A 26,406-nucleotide genomic window follows, 5' to 3' on the forward strand; every position below is an offset into this window, starting at 1 on the left:
GACCAAGACAAGTTTTGGGCACCACACATAGTGTGCAAAGCATGTATCGAATTATTACGAAAATGGAGCAAAGGACAAAGAAAAAGCTTCAAATTTGGTGTTCCAATGGTGTGGAGAGAGCCAAAAAATCATCATGATGACTGTTATTTATGGTAAACACAGGTACAGGCACATCTTCACAATGAGGGACAGGCCTTCTTGCAGATTCCATGTTACTCCCATTTTTGTTTCTTATGCTTATTGAATCCTTGCACTTGCACTGCACAGAAATAACAGTCATCATGATGATTTTTTGGCTCTCTCCACACCATTGGAACACCAAATTTGAAGCTTTTTCTTTGTCCTTTGCTCCATTTTCGTAATAATTCGATACATGCTTTGCACACTATGTGTGGTGCCCAAAACTTGTCTTGGTCCCCAAGCATAACCCCAAAATAGGCAAAATACACTTTTTTTACGAAGTGTGTTATGTTTCTTCTATGTTTTGGCAGTGTATATTCACCACAAATGTAACAGAATGAGTCTGGATCGTTAAGACAACTTCTTCATGATGAGTTCATGCTTTTCACTGGAAAACAGACAACAACATAAAGTTAGTGCAAAAATCAAGCTATGAACAAACTTTTAGAACACTAATTAACACAAAACTATATTGAGAACTGCTCAGTTCAAGTACTAATCCAAAGAAATTAATGAGATGATGCGTCGCATTTACCAACAAGTGCTATAAATAAGATACCAAAAATCTCAAAAACTTGAGCCAATCTGGCAAAACTGATGACATATTCAGAATCAGCACCCCAAAAATACCCCAAATTCATTAAAATATTTTGGACACCAGAAAAAAAATTTTTTTTCGTTGACCTGTGTTATTACCTACAGTTGCGGGGTACCGCCATGGGATCCAATGTGGCCCCAACCTATGCTAACATCTATATGGCGGTATTCAAGGACCGGTATGTGTACAACTCCACCTACTGGTGCCATGTCCGGGCCTGGTGGCGCTACATCAACGATATCTTCTGTATCTGGGATGGTAGTCTGGAGGATCTTCTTGATTTTCAAAATGAATTGAACAATGTATTCTCTGAGCTGAAGTTTACATTGACCCACTCTTATGATCAGGTCCAATTTTTGGACACGCTGGTCTATAAGAAAGGTGAGTCTCTGTATACCGATCTTTTTGTAAAAGAGACAGATAGGAATAGTCTTTTGGTGTATGATAGTAATCACCCTAGACGGATGGTGGAGTCACTTCCATGGAGTCAGATGTTACGTGTACGGAGGATTGTGAAAGAGGATGATAAGTTGGATCTAAGATTGGACCAGATGTGTACAAAATTTGTCAATAGGGGTTACCCTATGGATCGAGTTAATTCTTATAGAGTTAAGGCTCAAAATATGTCGGTGGAGGACTTTAGCCGTAAGCGAATTAAAGGGCCTATGAGACGTGTTCCTTTTGTCTCAACATATTGCCCAGTTAGTGGCAGGATTGGAGGTATCCTGAACAAACATTGGAGCCTCTTACAAAAGGGTCTGCCTCAGATATCAGAATTTGTGGACAGGCCATTGCTTTCATATAGACGTGGACACAATCTTAAAGATAGATTGGTAAGGTCAGATATTGGTCCATCAAATGTCAACGTACAAAGGACAATATGTCCTCCTAAGATGGGCAATTTCCCATGTTTGGGATGTGCCTGTTGTGGAAATATGTTAAAAGGTGATAGTTTCAATCATCCTCGAACTGGAAAAAAGTTTTCTATTAAAGAGAGGTATACGTGTTCGTCAAGTTTTGTGATTTACTTAATTTTGTGCCCATGTGGGCTTATGTATATAGGAGAGACCACCATGGAGATTAGGGCCCGCATTAGTAAGCATAAGAGTACAATTAGGACTAAACTTGTGGAGTTGCCAATTCCGAAGCATTTTTTAGAGTGCAGACACTCAGTGAACCAGTTACGATTTAGAGTGATAGATGGGGTTCCTGTATTGAGACGTGGGGGAGATAGGGTTAAGATGTTGAAGAAAAAGGAGTTGAGATGGATATCGATTCTTGATACGTTGCAACTAAGGGGTTTGAACTTGGATTACAATCTACATACTTGTGTCACCTAATCCCTCACTTTGTGTCATTATTCTTTGTTGTGGGTATATACTTATTTATGTGGCCTTTATGGTCTTTTTATCAAATGCTTTTTTATTTTTTATTTATTTTTCATTTTTTATTTTCAGTGTTCATAGGTGATACATTTGGATGGAGTGGAGGACACGGGGACTGAACAGTCCTGAATTACGAAGAGGATGCTGTCCTTTACGAATTTTTGTCGTTATTCCTTGCCTGTCATTCCCCGTGCCCTCTTTTCCCTCTTTTTCTTTTTTCCTTTTTTGTAATTATCCCAGTTTTGCTCCTTATATAATGTGCAACGTATGCGAATTTCGTAAAATATGTTATATTATTAAAGTTACTATGGATATGGTTCCTTGATTCTAAATGTTTTTTATATGCTACGTTGTTTGGGAGCATCTTGGCCTATCTGTGTGGACTCATTTATTCAAGTGTGGTATTACACTTGTTTTCTTCAATCAGCGCATGCGCGGGCTTGTGAGGGAGTGTGGTGTGTGATCGCGTGTTCTGGGCCTCTGCGCGTGCGCGGTCCTCCCCGGTGGGCGCCTTGTGTGGCTGATCCCTTGCATGGCACCGCGCATGTGCGGTGCTCTGTGACGGAGACGTCACGTGACCGGACCTGTGGGGATGGGCGGCGCGCGCGCCGTGACCTGGTGGTGCGCGTCATTAGACTGTGGTCCTGATACAGCCTGGCTCTGGCTGATGTTGTCATATGGGGAGAGGGAGCTCTGCCGATATAGGGATTTGTGAGTCCACATATGATTGGTCCATTGGGGTTGGCGCCACTATTATGTGATTAGGGATTGGTGGTTTATATATGGATATGTATTATTGCAAGTGATTGGTGCGTTATTTCCATGGATACCTTTGATGCATCACGATCATTGGTGGGCTGATTTGGGGATTGTTGTTTATATATGAAATGCTTTTGCAATATTTCTAATATAAATATGACCATTATTGTTAACGACTAGATAAACGGTGTTATTGAATATATATGTATCTGATGGATGTATTTATATGTATTTTATGTATGGATTTTCTGTGATGGGTGTTACCTAAATGGTGATTGGCTGTGCCACACTATAAAAGGCCACCATTTGTGCTGTTATGTTATACTTGAAAAAGGCCACAATATGGCTGAAACGTTGTATTTTGTACTGGCAGAATAAATTTTTGATACAATTTTTCACCTGGACCGGATGCTGTTCCTTTTCCTTATTTGGACTATTGTTCATTTGGGTCCATGAACCTTTGAACTGGCATCCACCCCTCCGTTGTGCTGTCAGCTGCTCTTTGCTGTCTGCTTCTGGTTTGTCTGTTCCTGATACCACGCTTTCCGACTGGCTTTTGACCCTCTGGCTTGTACCCTGACAACGGCTTACGTCTTACGTTTCTGATACATTCCTGGTAGGTCCTGACTTCTCGCTCGTCTCTGAATACACAATTGCTGTCTCCCTTCGTACTTCTGCTCCTGACAGTTGCTGACTTCGGCTAGTCTGACTACTCTTTCTTTATCTGTGACACCTGTGCTGTTGCTCTGTGTTACTACGCTGTGGGTGTGTGCAACCTCTCTCCCCTCACCATCACCCCCTGGTGGAGGTTGCGTTGTATTACACTGCAGCAGCACATTACAAGAAGATTGAAATGTTAGTTTACAATAACACTTACCATCTACCAATAGTTTGTATGTTTGTCTTTCATACATATGGGAAGGCCTTATTACAAGACTTCCCCCTTTGTCCGCTGGTTTATAAATCACGTGAACTCAAGAATTCAACTCCTGTAGGGCAATCTTTTCATTTTTCGTTAAGTTTGAAAAGCCCTTGTGGCTTCGAGCCAGAAACTCTATTTCGGTAGTAACAAACTTGGTGAATATTTCAAGAGGGGAATTTCTTAGCTTTGGTAAACAGGTGAGTAGGGATAGCACTAACCTCGCCTGATTCTTTCTCTTCCTTCAATTTTAGTACTTTCAAGGCTTCCCTTTCTTCGTTGGTGGTAAAATTATTCTGTTAATCAGCTTTAAAATGCTATTTTTTCAGGGTTAATTTCCTAGAGAATAGATGGGTGTCTTTTATCAACGTGAATGCATCTAGATGGGGAGATGGAGAGAAAGATTAATCACAGGCGTGATTTACATGACTTTTTCTATATAGTAGCCTATTTTTTACACCACAGTGTAATTTATATAAGCGTCAATATATTGTTAAATAACTCATGATACAGTAGTGTCCTCCTCAGGAGTTATTTTTATTGATACTGGTTTTATTACAATTAATAAAGATTGATTTTCACTTATGATGGATCTCTTTGTTACTTTGGACAGTATTGATAGCCAGAGTATGGGTTTAATCAGTGACCCAATGCAGAGAGTGCAAAGGCGTCACTGCATAGGACTGCCAGCACCACAGCACTCACATTTAGACAAGAAGGAGTATCTGTTAATGACGACCTTTCACCAAATGTTTGATGTTGAACCGCATGTAGGATGTAATAATGGCTGCAGAATGGAATAAAATGCAGAAATATTACCAATCAAATTATTTGGCACCTAATGAGTCAAATTGTGTTAAGTCCCAGTGGGTGTTAAGTGATTGCAACTCCTACAGGAAGAAGTACAGCCCCCAATTAACTCATTAGGTGCCAAAAACTTTGATTGCTAATATCTCCGCCATGGAGAGGCGAAATAAAAAGAAAAAAATGTTTTATTCCACTCTGCAGCCACTATTGCATTGTGTGTCCAGATCAGCATGAAAAATTTGTGAAAGGTTCTTTTTCAGGGAATAGGGTCAGGTGAGTAGTAGTTTTATTACTTTTGGGTGCACAAAAGTAATGGGCATTATTAAGGTTAATTATTATTGGGCATTATTAAGGTGGGGGAATCAAATAAGAAGGCACAAGGGTGAGCAAACACTGTGAGGACACAAAGGGGATAGCATCATTTGAGTCACAACATCTTTTGGGGCATGAGGGTCAGTGGGGAGTATTATCATTGTGTGGAGCATGTGATACCTGGATTTTTTATAGGGAGTTTGTGTAGAGGATGGGGAAAAGATTGGAAAGATGTTGGAAGTAAGAAGTCAAAGAGGTCTGGACAACAAATTCAGAAACAAAGGTTGTCCTACTAAGTATCCACTCGGGGGGCTGAATACAAATCCAGGTCACAATTTTCAGATTTATATGTTTTTTAAATATTTAGAAAACCATCCTTTAGACTTCACAAATACTTGCTATTTATTGTTGGCATATCGCATAAAATACTTTTAAATTTGTGGGTGTAACGTGAGAAAATGTGGAAAAGTGAAAACTTTTTCTCGGCACTCTATAAACTGCTGCTTATATGATTTCTTATAGGGCTAATTCCCCTATACATCTGTTTAATTAGTTAATTTGCATTAATTAATTTGCATTTCAGGATGAGAGACTCCCTTTAAGTAAGAAAAAAAATGTCACCAAAGGTGGACAAGCCTAAAGCTGGGTGTAACTTGGCGGTTGGACACTGGTGTACATGAGTCTTTACTGTTCAGATTGCATGTGTTGCTACATCCTCGAGTAGGAGGGCACATATCTTTCTCCTTTGACATTATGGGAATGAGATTAGTAGTGGGGAACACATGGACATTTTCTCATCATTCAATAGTACAAATATTAGCACGTTTTTCTATTTCAGGAGTGTAGTATTAGATGACTGCAGTAATTGTGCCATCAGGTGAAATTAATTCATCAGGATAAGGCACGACAAATATTTGTTTTCAAAGCATTACACTGTTTCCAGCAATTAGTACTATGTGATAAAATCAGACAGTTACTGGAGCGTCCTACGAGCTGTGATTAATTAAAGTGTTAATGTCATGGTCACTGTGTGTCTGGGCGCAGATGTTTCCGCAAGGCGGACCCATAACACACGTGACCCTGGATACACCGCCTCCAGTGGGGCGCATTTAAATAATAAAACGTGCAGGTGGATACGCCGCCTCCACCTGGCGAATTTAGGTATTACACGTTATACATACAATATCTGGAAACACCGCCTCCAGTAAGGCGCATTTAAATAATAAAGGGGGGAACCTGGGTAACTTTAACAATGGTGGGCCCTGCGATAGGGAATGGGGAAATGGAGACCTCCTGCACTCCCCTGAGCCAGTGTCCCTACACTCCTCACATTCCCTAAACAGGCTCCGCACCTGTCGCCGCACGCGTACCTTAACGCCCTTGCTCGCCCTGAGCCTAAACCCTCACTAGGGAATAGGTCGGTGCGGAGACTAATCCCACCACTGCACTAACAACACACATGAGGAAAGAGACAATACAGGGGAAACACCACTTAGCTTTGCTCTGTTGCGTGCGCTCCTAGCAACAGAGCCCACCACCTGCGTGCGTCTTCTCCTCCACCCGGATCCATCACCATAACAGGATCCTTCACCTTAGTGCAGCCTTGGAGCAGAGTCCAACACCAGTTGCAGCTGCTTAGTACCAGAGTCCCAAGGAAGTGTTCAGCTTCTGCCACGAAGTCAAGCATGCTTGAGTCCAGCTCAGCGGCCAAGTCCCACATGGTGAGTGCCACTCTCCATAGTAGCCACTCCACCAGACCATGCAGACACTTCCCGCTGACTCCATCACTGCGACCCCACCACGCCATGCCAGCCCTTCGTCCAGACACCATAGCTGCAACACGTCCCCCCTGGCTAAGCTGCGCAGGACTCCTCACCAGCTCCATCCTTTCTCCAGGCTCTCCAAAAACAGAGTGAACACAAACTCACAATATCACAGGCAGTGATTGCACACCTCTAGCACACCTTTATAGGGTGTAACACCTGATACATGATTAAGTGCACAAAACCTAAAGTGCAATATCAAAACCACCACCGGGGACAGTCAAGACACCTTGGAACTTTCCAAAGTAAAAAAAGTTCACCCAGTGATTTAAAACTGTCAGATCACTTCAGATCATGACAGTACCCCCTCCTTAATGAGGGGCCTCTGGACCCTCAAGACCACCCCTCATTAGGGAAACACCTACAGCGGGGACGCCCAGACCCTGAGTTCACCCCACCATTACCTGACACTTCAGGTTTATGACAAACGCACCGCTGGTATTGGCAATACATGTTCATTTTGGAGGCACCACTCATCTCCACAGCGCCGACCTGGGGAACGAGATTATGTATATGTATGTATGCTAAGAGCTGATCAGACTCCACAACACATTTCCAAGATGTTTTTTGGTGGGACCCATACATGCTCGTTCACACACAGGTCCGGACCTGAACGTTTATTGCACACATACATTTGTCATTTCTTGGTGAACTCACTCTGGACTTGACAACAGAGGCGTCCCCCTGTGTCACCACACTCACACCCCCACTATTCACCAAGCGACACCACCCTCCATCCCTTTCACCATGAGGACTGCGCCTCCTAGGGTTGGTTAATGGCGAGGGTAGAGATTTGTCCCTACTCCCCCGCAGCACACCTGCTGCACACACCAGGAGGAGAAGGGGACCGGGAAATTGAGGAAATATACTCTCGCTGGTCACCTCCACACGACCAGGAGGGCGGCTTCTTCGATGGTATGAAGATTTGGCGTAAAACCCCGCGGACTATCACACCAGTCAGCTCACCACAGGGGCGTACCCCTTCACCTCAGGGAATACCAGGCAGCTCCGTGGGGCACCATTCCTCCCACCTGCCTGGGTGCGCCCGCCTGCATGAACCAGTCCTGCTCCCCAGCAGCGACTCTAGGGGGTTTTAGTACCATAGCCGCAGGAATATGGAGGAAAATATATATATACTCGCTGGTCGCCTCCACACGACCAGGAGGGGCGGCAGCGAAGATTTGACATGAGCCCCGCGGACTATTCGCCAATCTGCTCACTACAGGGACGTACCCCTTCACCTCGGGGAATACCAGGCAGCTCCGTGGGGCACCATTCCTCCCACCTGCCTGGGTACCTCCCCGTGCGAGAGCAAGTCCCGCTCCCCAGCAGCGACTCTAGGGGCTTTTGCCAGACCGCAGCCGCCAATTTTGATTTCCTGGTTACCTGAGCAGAGGCCCCAGACCCTGATAACTGCTGCTGCAGCGGCTTTAACACACCATGCCTCTCCCCACTCACCTCAGTGAGGCCCGACAGCAATTACTAACAGGTCTCCACATGGCCAAGGATCACCAGAAAAAAAAAACTGTATGGCCTGTGATAATGTCATGATCACGTGTGTCTGGGCGCAGATGTTTCCGCAAGGCGGACCCATAACACACGTGACCCTGGATACACCGCCTCCAGTGGGGCGCATTTAAATAATAAAACGTGCAGGTGGATACGCCGCCTCCACCTGGCGAATTTAGGTATTACACGTTATACATACAATATCTGGAAACACCGCCTCCAGTAAGGCGCATTTAAATAATAAAGGGGGGAACCTGGGTAACTTTAACAATGGTGGGCCCTGCGATAGGGAATGGGGAAATGGAGACCTCCTGCACTCCCCTGAGCCAGTGTCCCTACACTCCTCACATTCCCTAAACAGGCTCCGCATCTGTCGCCGCACGCGTACCTTAACGCCCTTGCTCGCCCTGAGCCTAAACCCTCACTAGGGAATAGGTCGGTGCGGAGACTAATCCCACCACTGCACTAACAACACACATGAGGAAAGAGACAATACAGGGGAAACACCACTTAGCTTTGCTCTGTTGCGTGCGCTCCTAGCAACAGAGCCCACCACCTGCGTGCGTCTTCTCCTCCACCCGGATCCATCACCATAACAGGATCCTTCACCTTAGTGCAGCCTTGGAGCAGAGTCCAACACCAGTTGCAGCTGCTTAGTACCAGAGTCCCAAGGAAGTGTTCAGCTTCTGCCACGAAGTCAAGCATGCTTGAGTCCAGCTCAGCGGCCAAGTCCCACATGGTGAGTGCCACTCTCCATAGTAGCCACTCCACCAGACCATGCAGACACTTCCCGCTGACTCCATCACTGCGACCCCACCACGCCATGCCAGCCCTTCGTCCAGACACCATAGCTGCAACACGTCCCCCCTGGCTAAGCTGCGCAGGACTCCTCACCAGCTCCATCCTTCCTCCAGGCTCTCCAAAAACAGAGTGAACACAAACTCACAATATCACAGGCAGTGATTGCACACCTCTAGCACACCTTTATAGGGTGTAACACCTGATACATGATTAAGTGCACAAAACCTAAAGTGCAATATCAAAACCACCACCGGGGACAGTCAAGACACCTTGGAACTTTCCAAAGTAAAAAAAGTTCACCCAGTGATTTAAAACTGTCAGATCACTTCAGATCATGACAGTTAATTATTCTACCAAAGTCATTTCATTGTTTTAGTTAACTGTTGTATTCATTTACTATGTGAAGTGTCGGTGTCATTAAGCTGTCAGTAATTCACCAAATATCTGAAAGTATTGTCTTAGCATCTGGGTGGTTGTGTGAAAAGCTATGGTTTAGTAACCAAAGCTGTAATTAGAAGTTTCCTGGTAAAACCCTTTAACATGGTTCCTCTTATGTGGCAAAGCACGCCTCGGACGACCTTATGTGCCAGTTCCCAAGTGTGACTCTTTTAGCGTGTGCCAGTAAAAGGGAAGGTGTCACTATGTCACCTAAACTGAGAGCTGCATAATGTACAGACAGAGACCCAGATTCCAGCAATGTGTCACTTACCATGCTGCTTGCTCTACTTTTTTGATAAATTCACTGTTTTATCAGCAGAAGATAGTAAACCAGTTGCCATGTAGTCTTCCAAATTCATGAATGCTATATAACTTCTCCCCCACCATTGATTGGCAGCTTTCTGCCTATGCACAGTGTACATAGAAAGCTGCCAATCAGTGGTGTGGGCGAGGTTATACAAAGCTCAGCATTCAGAGAACTGCTAGATCTGCAGCAGAGAAAACAGTTCTTAAATCAAAACTGCAGCAAGTAGCCCAGTAAGTTACACATCACTGTAATTAGGGCCTCTGCCCCTACATCATGCTGCTGTCAGATTAGGTAGAAAAAACCTGGTGACAGATTCCCTTTAATTGGGACCAATGGATATGTTTGACATGTGGCATGCATCAGGAACTTTCCCTGCACCTATGACATGTAAAAGGGTTGGTTTCCTTTGTGTATTGGAATGCAGAAGACCTTTTCATAAAAAATGATGTGAGACTATGCCACTTTAAGGCAGGAACTACACGGCAATTTTTGACATGCCAACTTTCACCTTTCACGTGACCAAAGTTTTCAAGGCATTGCTGCTACATCGCAGCACAATACAAGTGAAAGGGGTCGCATTGTGACTCCGAGGTACTGCAACCATGACAAGCAAGTCATAATAATAATAATAATTTTATTTACCGTATTTTTCAGATTATAAGATGCAGTTTTTCCCTAAAATTTGGACGGAAAATGGGGTTGCGTCTTATAATCTAATTGTAGCTTACCGGGGGGAGAGGGTGGCTACGATGGAGCAGAGTCACAGGAGGCAGGGTCGCTGCTGCAGGAGGCCGCCAGCTGCAGCTGGAGTGGGGCAATGCTGCTGGTCCAGTGCTTGGAGGAGAGGGCTCTGGCGGTGGGAGGCTGCAGGCACTGGTCTTTCATAAAACGTCGGCGGCTTCCTGATGCCCACAGCATGGAAATCAATGGGAAGGGGACTCTGCTCACTGTCAACATTTTATGAAAGCCCATGGCCCACCACCCAGCACCGCCAGGACACACCCTCCTCCTAGCACGGGGCCTGCAGCATCGCTCCAATCCTGCTGACGGCCTCCTGTGACAGCGACCCTGCCTCCTTTGACCCCACTCTACCGCAGCCACCCCCACCCCTGAAAAGCAACAGTAAAATCGGTCTATAAGAAGCACCTCCATTTGATTTTTTTTTATTTCTATTTAAAAATTTGGGGTGCGTCTTATGGTCCGCAAAATACGGTATATACTGTAGCACCAACAAATTCAGCAACACTTTACAAGTCAGCGGGAACATGTACAAACAATAAAGACATTGCAAAATAGCACAGTTTAACAGTTACAGGAGGAGTGAGGGCTCTGCTCATAAGCTGCAATCTATAAGGAAATAAGGGGGACACAAAAGTTGGAATGTGCTTGCCACGTATGGTTCAGCCATCAGTATAATAAATAGGGCATTTTAAATAAGCTGCATGATCCAGTCATCAGCCAGTGTCTGTCTAGGTACAAGTGCCTAGTGCTATTGGGTGTAAAGAGGAAGTGGACACAGATGAATAGAAGGGACAAGGTTCTGAGTAAAATTTAGAAAGAGGGAACAGAGGAGAGATAGCTTGGGGAATTGAGGTGATAGGCCTGTCTAAAGACGTGTTTTTAAAGCATGTTTAAAACGTGGGGGCTAGGCATTAGTCGGATCATGTGGGATACTGCATTTCAGAGAACTGGCGCAGCCAGCGTCGGACTGGAACACCTTGGGCCCACCAGAGAAAATCATTCTTGGGGCCCACTATGTAGCTGCATAGAGTTAAATACCAGACCACCAATTGTGCGGTAAAACACGCTAATATCCGGGTATAATATAAGGTTGTACATGTCTTAATTATGTAGCAGGAGTTGTGGTAGCCCCCTCATAGAATATAAAGCAGCCCCCTCATAGAATATAATGTAGACCCCTCATAGAATATAATGCAGCCATCTCATAGAATATAATGCAGCCATCTCATAGAATATAATACTGCCCCCCTCATAGGGTATAATGCACCCCCTCATAGGGTATAATGCACCCCCTCATAGGGTATAATACTGCCCCCTCATAGGGTATAATACTGCCCCCCTCATAGGGTATAATACTGCCCCCCTCATAGGGTATAATGCACCCCCTCATAGAGTATAATGCACCCCCTCATAGGGTATAATGCACCCCCTCATAGGGTATAATGCACTCCCTCATCGGGTATAATGCACCCCCTCATAGGGTATAATACTGCCCCCTCATAGGGTATAATACTGCCCCCCTCATAGGGAATAATGCACCCCCTCATAGGGTATAATACTGCCCCCCTCATAGGGTATAATACTGCCCCCCTCATAGGGAATAATGCAACCCCTCATAGGGAATAATGCACCCCCTCATAGGGTATAATGCTGCCCCCTCATAGGGTATAATACTGCCCCCCTCATAGGGTATAATACTGCCCCCCTCATAGGGTATAATACTGCCCCCCTCATAGGGAATAATGCACCCCGTCATAGGGAATAATGCTGCCCTCCTCATAGGGTATAATGCTGCCTCCTCATAGGGTATAATGCTGCCCCCTAATAGGGTATAATGCTGCCTCCTCATAGGGTATAATGCTGCCTCCTCATAGGGTATAATGCTGCCTCCTCATAGGGTATAATGCTGCCCCCTCATAGGGTATAATACTGCCCCCTCATAGGGAATAATGCACCCCCTCATAGGGAATAATGCACCCCCTCATAGGGTATAATGCTATATAGATATATAGATATAGAGTTAGATAGATATAGATAGAAAGATAGATGTAGAAATAGATATAGAGATAGATAGTAGATAATGGATAGAAAGTAGATAATGGATAGATATAGATAGAAAGATTCATAGAGATAGATAGAGATAGATATAAAGATAGATATAGAAAGAAATATAGATAGATAGATCGATAGGTAGCTAGATATAGAGATAGATAGAAAATAGATAATGGATAGATAGATAGATAGATAGATATAGAGATAGATAGCTATAGATAGAAAGATATAGAGAGATAGATATATAGATAGAGATAGATAATAGATAGAGATATACAGATATAATAATAATAATAATAATAATATAGACATATATAGATAGATATAGAGATAAATATATATAGATAGATGGCTATAAATAAAAATAGATATAGAGATATATATAGAGATAGATAGATATAGAGATAATAGATATAGAGATAGATAGATAGATATAGAGATAGATATAGAGACAGATAGATATAGAAAGATAGATATAGAGATAGATATAGAGATAATAGCTAGATATAGAGATATGTATAGAGATAGATAGATATAGAGAGAGATATAGAGATAGATAGAGATAGCTAGATAGATAGATGGATAGATAGATATAGATAATAGAGATAATAGATAGATATAATAGATAGATATAGAGATAGATGGATAGATCAATAGATAGATAGATAGATACAGAGAGAGATAGAGATAGAGATAGATAATGAGATATAGAGATAGATATAGAGATATAGTGTTAGATAGAAAGATAGATATAGAGATAGATAGATATAGAGATAGATAGATGGATATAGAGATAATATATAGATAGTTATAGAGAGAGAGATATAGATATAGAGAGAAAGATATAGATATAGAGATAGATATAGAGATAGATAGGTAGATAGATATAGAGATAATAGATAGATATAGAGATAGAGATAGATATAAAGATAGATAGATATAGAGAGAGTGGTAGATAGAGATAGAGATAGATATAGAGAGAGATAGATACAGAGATCGATAAATAGATAGAGAGATAGATATAGATAATATATAGAGATAGATAGATAAAGATAGATAATAAATATAGAGATAACAGATAGATATAGAGATAGAGTAAGATAGAAAGATATAGAGATAGGTAGATATAGATAATAGAGATAGCTAGATAGATAGACATAATAGATAGATATAGATAGATATAGAGATAGATAGAAAGATAGATATAGAGATAGATGTAGAGATAGAAAGATAGATATAGAGATAGAGCGATAGATAGATAGATAGATAGATAGAGATAGATATAGATAATAGATAAAGATAAATAGATAGATAGATAGATAGAGAAAGATAGATAGATATAGAGATAGAAAGATAGATAGATATACAGAGAGATAGATATAGAGATAGAGATAAATAGATAGATAGATATAGAGAGAGATATAGAGAGAAATAGATATAGATATAGAGATAATAGATATATATATAGATAGATAGATATAGATATAGAGAGAGATAGATACAGAGAAAAGATAGAGATAAATAGATAGAGAAAGATAGATATATAGATATAGAGATAGAAAGATAGATATAGAGATAGAGCGATAGATATACAGAGAGATAGTTATAGAGATAGATAGAGATATATAGATAGATAGCTATAGAGAGAGATATAGAGATAGATATAGAGAGAAATAGATATAGATATAGATATAGAGATAGATAGAGATAGATATATAGATATAGATATAAAGATAGATATAGAGATAGATATAGAGATAGAGCGATAGATAGCGAGAGATATAGATATAGAGATAGATAGATACAGAGAAAAGATATAGAGATAGATAACGGATAGATAAATAGATAGATAGGTATAGAGATAGATAGATATAGATATTAGATAGATATATATATATATAGATAAAGATAGATAGATATAGATGGTAGCTAGATAGATAATAAATATAGAGATAATAGATATAGAGATAGATAGAGTAAGATAGATATAGAGATAGATAGATAGACATAATAGATAGATATAGAGATATATATAGAAAGATATAGAGATAGATGTAGAGATAGAAAGATAGATATAAAGATAGAGCGATAGATAGAGATAGATATAGAAATAGATAGATATAGATAATAGAGATAGAAAGATAGATAGATAGATAGATAGATATAAGAGAGATAGAGAGAGAGATATATAGAGATAGATAGATAGATAGATAGAGAGAGAGAGAGAGATAGAGAGAGCGAGAGAGATATAAAAACAAAACAAAACACAATACTCACCTCTCCTCCTCGCTCCCACGCTGATCCCGGCTTCAGTGTCAGGAGCTGCCCCCTCTGCCAGACACACAGCGGGTGCGCGATGTAGTGACGTCATCGCGCACTGGCTGTGAGCCAGGAGCAGAGAGGACTGAGGGCGGCGCCGGCCCTGATTTACAGCTGTAGTCTGCAGAGCGGCTTACTGGGCTGGGGGCGGGGCCTCTGGGGGTGGAGACCTGAAATGATATTCACTGCTTCGCAGTGAATATTCATTTCTCTTTAGCAGCTGCATGGTGTGCGACACACCACTGGCTGGGGGCCCCTGGAGCAGCGGGGGCCCTAGGCAACTGCTGGCCCTGTATGCCTGCAGGTGCCAGGGCCCACCGGAGAATCCACCGGTTCTCCGGTGGGCCAGTCCGACGCTGGGCGCAGCACAAGAGAAGTCTTGGAGACGGAGGTGGGAGGTTCGGATTATGGAGGATGTTAGTCTTAGATCAGTTGCAGAGCAGAAACCATGGGTCGGGTGATAGACAGAGGTGAGGTAGCATCCATAAGTAGTGACTAGTGTCACATTACGTCTGGCCATAAAGTTTTTTTTTTCCTGAACAATGGATCAAGTTTGTGCACTCTGTGATCAGGTGACAAATCTGACCCAGATGGTTCAGGATCTGGCCAGGGATCACCAGAGGCTAGAATCATCACTGTCCCAGCTGCAGGGCCAGTTTAGTGGTCAGGGTGGTTCCCAAAGCTCTCCGCTATTAACAGTAGTTATGTCTCCTGGAGCTGCTGACATACAATTGACCGCCCCAAACCAGCTGTGGCACTTCCTGACAGATTTTCCAGGGGGGGGGATCAATTTAGGGTATTTAGGCAGAGCTATAAATTATTTTTTATTCTACTACCCATCGGGTGGGTATAATTATGTCCCTATTGCGTGGAAGTCTTCAGACTTGGGCATTCTCTATGTCCCCACAAGCCCCAGAACGCTCTTCTGTTGACTGCTATTTTGATGCTTTAGGGATTATTCATTATGAACCTGATAGGGTCCAGGTCACAGAGGCTACGATCATGAACCTGACACAAGGGTCTTCGCACCACTGAGGATTATAGTTCAGAGTTCTGGCAATTGTCATCTGAGGTTCTGTGGAATGATGCTGCTCTCAGGTGTCAGTTTCGTTATGGCCTTATGGATACTCTTAAGGATGCTCTGGCTTTGCATTCTCCACCCTGATCTTTGGAGGAGGCCATGACTCAGGCCATTCGTGTGGATGACAAGGGGTTTTGGTCATTCTTCCTGAGTCGGATTCCTTACCTGAGATGTTCTCAATGGAGGTTGGAACAGCCAGTTCTTGTACCACAGAGAGGAGATGTCAGCGTGATCTGGGACTCGGCTTCTACTGTGGTCGCGCAGGACATTATCTCAAGGACTGCTCAAATAGCCCTCAAGCAAGCAAGGCATCTGGGAATGCCTAATCTGGTCCACTTATAATGCTATGGTATATGATGGGCTCCATGGATGGTGCTCCAGTGTATGATGTGCCCAAATAATGCTCCATATATAATCTGGCCCATTTATAATGATACGGTATATGATGGGCTCCATGGATGATGCTTCAGTGTATAATGTGCCCAAATAATGCTCCATATATAATCTGGCCCATTTATAATGCTACAGTATATGATGGGCTCCCTGGATGATGCTTCAGTGTGTTATGGGCCCAAATAATGCTCCATCTATAATCTACGAACGGAAGTTACGAACGGGTCAATACTAAATATGTTTTTCATTTTTTTTTTCAAAATATACTGTTCTTAGGGAGCTTTTCAGTATTTTTTTCAATTTTTTTTTCTTATTATTTCTTAGTTTTTTGTTGTTTTTTTTTTACATTAGTCCCTTTTTTTAATTATTTATTAACCCCTTCACCCCCAAGGGTGGTTTGCACGTTCATGACCGGGCCAATTTTTACAATTCTGACCACTGTAACTTTATGAGGTCATAACTCTGGAACGCTTCCATGGATCCCGGTGATTCTGACATTGTTTTCTCGTGACATATTGTACTTCATGTTAGTGGTAACATTTCATTCAAATAACTTGCGTTTATTTGTGAGAAAAACGGAAATTTGGCGAAAATTTTGAAAATTTCGCAATTTTCCAACTTTGAATTTTTATGCCCTTAAATAACAGAGATACGGCACACAAAAAACTTGATAACTAACATTTCCCACATGTTTACTTTACATCAGCACAATTTTGGAACCAAAATTTTTTTTTGTTAGGAAGTTATAAGGGTTAAAAGTTGACCAGCGATTTCTCATTTTTACAACACCATTTTATTTTTAGGACCACATCACATTTGAAGCCACTTTGAGGGGTCTATATGATAGAAAATACCCAAAAGTGACACCAATCTAAAAACTGCACCCCTTAAGGTGCTCAAAACCACATTCAAGAAGTTTATTAACCCTTTAGGTGCGTCACAGGAATTTTTTTGAATATTTAAAAAAAAATGAACATCTCACTTTTTTTCATAAAAAAAATAATTCAGGTTCAATTTTTTTTATTTTACCAAGGGTAGCAGGAGAAATTGGACTGCAAAAGTTATTGTGCAATTTGTCCTGAGTACGCAGATACCTGACATGTGGGGGGGAACGACTGTTTCGGCGCATGGCAGAGCTCAGAATGGAAGGAGCGCCGTTTGACTTTTTCAATGCAAAATTGGCTGGAATTCAGATTGGACGCCATGTCACATTTGGAGAGTCCCTGATGTACCTAAACAGTGGAAACCCCCTACAAGTGACCCCATTTTGGAAACTAGACCCCCCAAGGAACTTATCTAGATATGTGGTGAGAACTTTGAACCCACAAGGGCTTTACAAAAGTTTATAACGTACAGCGGTACAATTAAAAAATCATATTTTTTCCACAAAAATGATCTTTTCACCCCAACTTTTATTTTCCCAAGGGTAACAGGACCCTAAAAGTTATTGTGCAATTTGTCCTGAGTACGCTGATACCCCACATGTGGGGGTAAACCACTATTTGGGCGCATGGCAGAGCTCGGAAGGGAAGCAGCGCCATTTGACGTTTTTGGCTGGAATTGAGATCGGACACCATGTCGCGTTTGGAAAACCCCTGATGTACCAAAACAGTGGAAACCCCCCACAAATGACACCATTTTGGAAACTAGACCCCCTAAGGAACTTATCTAGATGTGTGGTGAGAACTTTGAACCCCCATGGGCTTCACAGAAGTTTATAACATAAAGCCATACAATTAAAAAATCATATTTTTTCCACAAAAATGATCTTTTCACCCTCAATTCTTATTTTTCCAAGGGTAACAGGACCCTAAAAGCTATTGTGCAATTTGTCCTGAGTACGCTGATACCCCACATGTGGGGGTAAACCACTATTTGTGCGCATGGCAGAGCTCGGAAGGGAAGCAGCGCCATTTGACGTTTTTGGCTGGAATTGAGATCGGACACCATGTCGCGTTTGGAAAACTCCTGATCTACCAAAACAGTGGAAACCCCCCACAAATGACACCATTTTGGAAACTAGAACCCCTAAGGAACTTATCTAGATGTGTGGTGAGCACTTTGACCCCCCCAGTGCTTCACAGAAGTTTATAACGCCCGGGCGTGAAAATAAAAAATTCGTATTTTTTCCACAAACATGATCTTTTAGTCACCATTTTTTTTATTTTCCCAAGGGTACCAGGAGAAATTGGACCCCAAAAGTTGTTGTCCAATTTGTCCTGAGTATGCTGATACCCCATATGTGGGAGAAAACTACTGTATGGGCACACGTCGGGGCTCGGAAGGGAAGTAGTGACGTTTTGGAATGCAGACTTTGATGGAATGGTCTGCGGGTGTCATGTTGCCTTTGGAGAGCCCCTAATGTACCTAAACAGTGGAAACCCCCCACAAATGACACCATTTTGTAAACTAGACCCCCCAAGGAACTTATCTAGATGTGTGGTGAGCACTTTGAACCCCCCAGTGCTTCACAGAAGTTTATAACGCCCGGGCGTGAAAATAAAAAATTCGTATTTTTTCCACAAACATGATCTTTTAGTCACCATTTTTTTATTTTCCCAAGGGTACCAGGAGAAATTGGACCTTAAAAGTTGTTGTCCAATTTGTCCTGAGTATGCTGATACCCCATATGTGGGAGAAAACTACTGTATGGGCACACGTCGGGGCTCGGAAGGGAAGTAGTGACGTTTTGGAATGCAGACTTTGATGGAATGGTCTGCGGGTGTCATGTGCGTTTGGAGAGCCCCTGATGTACCTAAACTATTGAAACTCCCCACAAGTGACCCCATTTTGGACACTAGACCCCCCACGAACTTATCTAGGTGTGTGGTGAGCACTTTGAACCCCCAAGTGCTTCACAGAAGTTTATAACACTCGGACGTGAAAATAAAAAAATCATTTTTTTCCACAAATGATATTTTTGCCCCCAATTTTTTATTTTCCTAAGGGTAACAGGAGAAATTGGACCCCAAAAATTGTTTTGCAATTTGTCCTGAGTAGGCTGATACCCTACATGTGGGGGTAAAACACTGTTTGGGCGCATGGCAGAGCTTGGAAGGGAAGGAGCACCATTTGACTTTTTCAACTCAGAATTGGCTGGAATTGAGATCAGACGCCATGTTGCATTTGGAGAGCCCCTGATGTGCCCAAACAGTGGAAACCCCCAATTCTAACTCCAACCCGAGCCCTAACCCTAACCCTAGCCCTAACCCTACCCCAACACACCCCTAGCCCTAACCCTAATGGAAAAATGGAAATAAATACTTTTTTATTTATTTTATTATTTTTCCCTAACTAAGGGGGTGATAACGGGGGTTTGATTTACTATTTATGGCGGTTTTTATTTTTGGCAGCTGTCGCACGCTAAAAGACGCTTTTTATTGTAAAAATAGTTTTTGCATCACCACATATTGAGAGCTATAATTTTTCCGTATTTTGACCCACCGGGTCATGTGAGGTCTTATTTTTTGCGGGACGAGTTGACGTTTTTATTGGTACCATTTTCGGGCACGTGAAATTTTTTGATCGCTTTTTATTCCGATTTTTGGGAAGCAGAATGAAGAAAAACCAGCGTTTCATGAATTTCTTTTGGGGGGTGCGTTTACACCGTTCCGCGTGCGGTAAAATTGATAAAGCGGTTTTATTCTTCGGGTCAGTACGGTTACAGCGATACCTCATTTAGGTCATTTTTTTATGTTTTTGTCGGTTTTATGCAATGAAAACTATTTTATATAAAAAATAATTATTTTTGCATCGCTTTATTCTGCGAGCTATAACTTTTTTATTTTTTCACTGATGATGCTGTATGGTGGCTCGTTTTTTGCGGGACAAGATGACGGTACCATGGATATTTATATGCGTCTTTTTGATCGCGCGTTATTACACTTTTTGTTTGGCAGTATGATAATAAATCATTATTTTTTGCTTCGTTTTTTATTTTTATTTTTTAAGGGGTTCGCTAAAGGGGTTAACTAATGGGACAGTTTTATAGGGCGGGTCGTTACGGACGCGGCGATACCTAATATGTGTACTTTTATTGTTTTTTTTTTTATTATTTCCAAAAAATGGATTTATTGGGGGAATATTTTTTTTTTTTTTCTAATTTATTTGGCGATTTTTTTTTAAATTATTTTTACACTTTTTTTTATTTTTTTTTACTTTATTAAATAGTCCCAGGTGGGACATCACTGTCCTGTGACAGATCGCTGATCTGTCACATCACAGATCACTGTGGCAGATCAGCGATCTGACACAGGCACTGCAGAAGGCTTCCTCATGCCTGCGCTTTGCAGGCACTGAGGAAGCCAGCTTCCTCAGGCCCCCGAAGGCCCCCGTCGCCATCTTGGATTCGGGGGCCTGGAGGAAAGGAGTCCCCCGCAGCAGCGCTGCACATTGCGCTGCCGTGGGGGGCTCAGGGAAGCACGGAGGGAGCCCCCTCCCTGCCGATGCTTCCCTTTAACTCCCGGTACACCGCGATCATGTTTGATCGCGGTGTGCAAGGTGTCAACGTGTCGGGGGCGGTCCGTGACCGCCCCTGACACATTGTGCCGGGTGTCAGCTGTGATAATCGGCTGACACCCGGCCGCGATCAGCGGCGCTCACCACGTGGGCGCCGCTGATCGCGCCCGACGTACTATCCCGTCCATGGGCATAGGGGCCCAGGTCCCATGGACGGGATATACCGTCGGATGTCAGGAAGGGGTTAATACATTGTCCAGGGTGGGGGGAGGGGTATAACAACACTCACCACGATGGGATGCGCTCTGTGAGCGTATGCTTGCAAGGCGTTCACGCGATCTGTACCGCAAATCTGCCAATTTTTGGCGTATCTGGGTGGTGGAGCGGTGAATCCCAAAACGTGTTGCCAGGCCACGCTTTATCCTGCGCAGCACAGCTTGCTTGTGCAGAACTGGGTGATCATATTGTTCTGCACATTCATAGTCCCGGGCATGCATCTCTTCATTGAGGTAACGCACCTCTGCCTCCCCCCACGGTGATGCATGATGCCTGGCCACCATTTTAACGCCTCTCTACACTGACTAGGCCGCAGCAGCGTTCTAAAATACGCCCATGACGCATAAGCTCCACCCAGTGTTATTGGCGGGCGGCGGCTATTAGAGAACGCTAATGCGTTCACTAAAGACTCACCTTCATTACTGCGATGCAATTGCGTCCTGAAATTGATGCTTCTTCTATGAATCTTCTGAGGTCATAAAATAAACTATATGTGTATTCATACATGTATGTCAAAGTTTGAATGTGTATATGTGGGTGTATGTATATATGTGTGTTTCTATATATGTGTGTAGATGTGTATGTATAGGAATATGTATGTTTATATGTATTTATCAGTATACAATTGAGGCTAAGTTGGTTTAAGAGCAACACGTCCATGCTGAACTTTCCTCCCATCTCTCATCTAACATGCTCTTTGACAATGTACAATATGGTTTCCAACCCCATCACTCCACTGATACAGCCCTGAATCAAAGCACATTCAGCGCGTCCCACTTCCACACTACTGTCTCATCCCACCCTTTCTCTCTGTTGGAGTCCCCCAAGGCTCTCTTCTAGGACCCCTAATCTTCACAATCTATACACTTGGCCTGGGGCGACACAGAAAGTACCACAGATTCCAGTACCAAGTCTATGCAAATGGTTATAATATTAATAAGTAAGTGTCTGCACAACATAAAGAAGGATTTTTCCAGCATCTCTAGGAGATAAAATAATAATTGCTATATTGAGAATATAAAATCTTCATACCATCAGGTAAAAACAACATAAAGAGGCGTATGGAGGGGAGCAATTTCCTACGCGTTTCACCCTAAGAGGGCTTAATCATGGAATGCGGATAAGTAACTTAATAAGTAAGTGTCCTTACAAAAAGAAACAATGAGAAACCATGGTTTTGTTATCGAAAAAAAACAAAGTTTATTAGACAAAGCATTAGAAAACTGTAAAAATACTGAAGACAAACATAATTATCCATAAGCAAAAAACACAATATTATTCAAATATGTACAAAAATGAAAGTACTGTTAACTATATCAGTAGTAGTCCACTATAAGCTCTGGTGCTGCCAATTAACAGCACCGGGACCATTAAAATAAGCACAGTAATTGTCTCGGCAGGTCTTTGCATCCTGTGTATTTCTTCCGGGTCCCAAAGGCTGAAGGCCAGCAATTGTGTGTTCGTTTGCCCGCCATTCGCCGAGCTCAACTTCTCCGCTCTGGTTCACAGAGTCCACAAAACCAGGAGGACAGTATGAAATTGAATCCCGACGGCGAAGGAAATTGTGAAGCACACAACAGGTTAAAACTACAGAGTCAATAGACTCAAGTTTGAGGTTAATGGGTGTGTGCAAAACCCGAAAGCGATTTGCCATTATTCCAAAGGCATTCTCCACAACACGACGTGCCCTTGATAAACGGTAATTAAAAATTCTCCATGCCGGCGTGAGAGTTTTTTGAGGGAAAGACTTTCTAAGATTGGGATGAAGTGGGAAGGCCTCACCGCCAATAAAAACAAAGTTCAGGTTTCCTCTTGCGTTTGAGTTGGAAGGCAGGTGAAGTTCGGAGTTATATAAACGCTCTCCAAAAAAAGTATTCTCCAAAACCCCACCATCAGAAACCCTTCCATTCATTCCAATGTCAACATAAATGTACTCGTAGTTGGCGTTTACAAGGGCCATCAGTATGATTCTGAAATAGCCCTTGTAGTTGAAGAAATATGATCCGCTGTTAGGTGATTGAGTTATACGGACATGTTTACCGTCCAAAGCCCCACCACAGTTTGGGAACTGCCACAGCTGATCAAAATCGTTGGCGATCTTGCTCCATTCCGCCTCCGTGGTGGGAAACTCCATGTAGCTCCGAAGACAACTAAAAATCGCCTTACACGTTTCCGGAATGAGAACACTCAGCAGTGGCCTTGAAATGGCGGAAGAAAAATGCAAATCTTACAAGGAGCGTCCGGTGGCCAGTAAGCGTAGCGTGACTGCCAATCTCTCATCTGCTGGGATGGCAGCACGCATCGCTGTATCCTTGCGTTCGATAAGTGGGGTAATTTTGTCCAGTAAAAATGTGAATGATTCCTCAGACATCCGCAGATAATTGCGGAAATCATGCGGATTTCTTTCCTGAAGCTCTTTCACCAACTGCATGTGGCCCTCCTCAGCAGCCATTCTCTTACTTTTGGAACGCCTCTCTTGCATCCGAGATTCTTGTTGACGCCGATGTTCCTCAACAAGTAATGCAGAAACCACGACAGCACACTCTGCATTATTCATGATGGTGCAAACTGAAACAAACAAAAAAATACATTAGTTGTTTTGTTGGGGGTTGGGTGTGTGCACACAAGACCACCTAAAATGGCTGACCAGTTATTAAACATACGCACAGACAAAGAAACCACACCCTCCCTCCAAAAAGAGCTATGAAAGCAGATAATTGGTAACTGTTCAATAAAGTTGTGAAAATGGAAACGCAGTTGAGACTACAAATGATACCTACTGTGATCAGGAGAACCGTTGATGAACCGTTGATGAATAGAAATCTCAGTGTGGAATCGCAGCCGGAGAACGCTAAGATCTGTGACCAGCAAGAAGGTGCAAACTGAAAAAAAAAAAAAGGTACAATAGTTGTTTTGTTGGGGGTTGGTTGCGTGCACACAAGACCACCTAATATGGCTGACCAGGTATTAAACATACGCACAAAGAAACCACACCCTCCCTCCGACAAGATCAATGAAAGCAGTTAATTGGTAAATGTTCTATAAAGTAGTGAAAATGGAAACGCTGTTGAGACCCCAAATGATACCTACTAAAGATCAGGAAGGAGATCCGTTGATGAATGGATATAGCAGTGTGGAATCGCAGCCAGAGAACGCTATTTCGATGTGTGACCAGCAAGAAGGGACAAAGAGCACAAACGCTGCTATGCTGCCTTTTTCACTGGCTCAGGAACAAAGCAGAAAAGCGCCACTGTGTTACATTCTTTAAGGGCAAGGACGCCAATCAGAACGCAGTAGCGACCACCAATCAGGTCTGAGGGGCATGGAAAAGGCACCGCTTAAACACACCTATGTTTCTCGTTTCAAGTCGCTAGCGAGGTCGTTGGTTTGGTGTCAAACAGAACGATGCATGCTACCCAGCGGGGCCTCAACGACCAAAAAAATGTCCAGACTATTCTGAAACGACCAGCGATCTCACAGTGGGGGCCTGGTCGCCGCTACATGTCACACGTAGCGAGATCGCTTGTAAGGTCGCTGTTGCGTCACAAAACTTGTGACTCAGCAGCGATCTCGCTAGCGATCTCGCTGTGTGTGACGGGGGCTTAAGTCTGGGTGATATTTGAGGAGGTCACCCAGGCTGCCAGGTACACTTTTACTCCTCAGATAAAGTACTGTTGAATTTGGAACTATGTTTTCAGAACCTGTGGCTATCTGCACTTGCTTTCATTGACTGTGGGTCTGCAGTGAACTTTATTGATTCTGGCCTGGTTCTTAAATTAGGATTAGGGACAGTTAGACAGGAAAGACCTATTCAGATTGTTGCTATTGACAAAACACCGTTACTACAGAACCTTGTCCAGCTGGTAATGATCTAATTCACACTAAGAGTGGGAACACTTCACTCAGAGAGTCAATCTCCTGCTATGTCTTGGATTTACCTGCTGGGTTGGTGTTGGGGTTTCCATGGCTGCATATTCATAATGATGTTATTGATTGGTGGCAAAAGGATATTTTTAAGTGGTGCCCCGCCATAAAAAGTGTCTTCATTCTGTGCAGATTTGCTCTGCTAGTCTGGAAGGTCTTCCGGCATTCCTGAAAGACTTTTGAGATGTGTTCTCAGAAAAAGAGGCAGAGATACTACCTCCCCATCGTCCTTATGATTGTACTATTGATCTTATTCCTAATGCAAAATGCAAAATTGCCTCGATTAGAATGAGATAAGCAAATTTACTGTTAAAAATACTTACCCACTTCCACTCATCCCTGACCTATATAATCAGTTTACTGGGGCCAAATGGTTTTCTAAACTTAATCTTAGAGGGGCTTATAATCTGATATGGATTCGGGAGGGTGAGAAGAGGAAGACAGTGTTTTTAACATCTGAGGGTTTATTCGAGAACCTGGTCATGCCTTTTGGTTAAACCAATGCACCTGCTGCCTTTCAGAACTTTATGAAAGACATTTTTTCTGATATTATTGGAAGGTATATTGTGGTATACCTTGATGACTTTCTAATTTTTTCGTTTGATCTGAGTTCACACTATGAGCAAGTTCATTATGTTTTACAAAGAATCAGGGAAAATTCTTTGTTTGCCAAACTAGAAAAGTGTACTTACTCTGTTCAAGAAATTTCATTTCTGGAGTTCATCGTATCTGCTGAAGGGTTTAAGATGGATCCTGGGAAGGTGCAAGCTATAATTGATTTGGGTTCAACCTCACGACCTTAAAGGGAAGGTGCCATCCCAAAAAAAATTTTTCAGCAATTGAAAAAATGTAAAGAATTAATGTTTGCATTTTCTTAAAAAAGATTATCATTTGTTTTTAATTTTGTAAAATATGAAAAATAATTTTAAAAAGTTTGGCATTTCCACTTGTTAACACTAGGGGGGAGCAGATACTGAAATTTGGCACAAAAACCTAGTGTACAACTAGCTCACATTACTGTCTTGCAGTAATTATGGGCATACAGTGTCCATGATGTTTGATTTTGATATATGATCATGCCCTAAAATGGACACTGTATGGGCGGAATCTGCTGACATGGGTGTGGTGTCACTCCTCTCCTCCCCTTCTGGGTGTTTGCTAAGGGAAAAGAGAGGATGACATCTAGGAACACAGTGAGCAGCCATTTTGATGGGGCCTGCAAAGTTACTGACTGTCTTTTCATGTAAAGTCTGGATCAGGACAGGACATCAATCAGCAGAAATGTGTCCTGGATTTCTGTGGAGCAGACAAGCAGACGGTCCAT

This window comes from Dendrobates tinctorius, unplaced genomic scaffold (genome assembly GCF_039654945.1).
Source record: "Dendrobates tinctorius isolate UK_male_01 unplaced genomic scaffold, ASM3965494v1 ptg000083l, whole genome shotgun sequence".
Taxonomy (NCBI): Eukaryota; Metazoa; Chordata; class Amphibia; order Anura; family Dendrobatidae; genus Dendrobates; species Dendrobates tinctorius.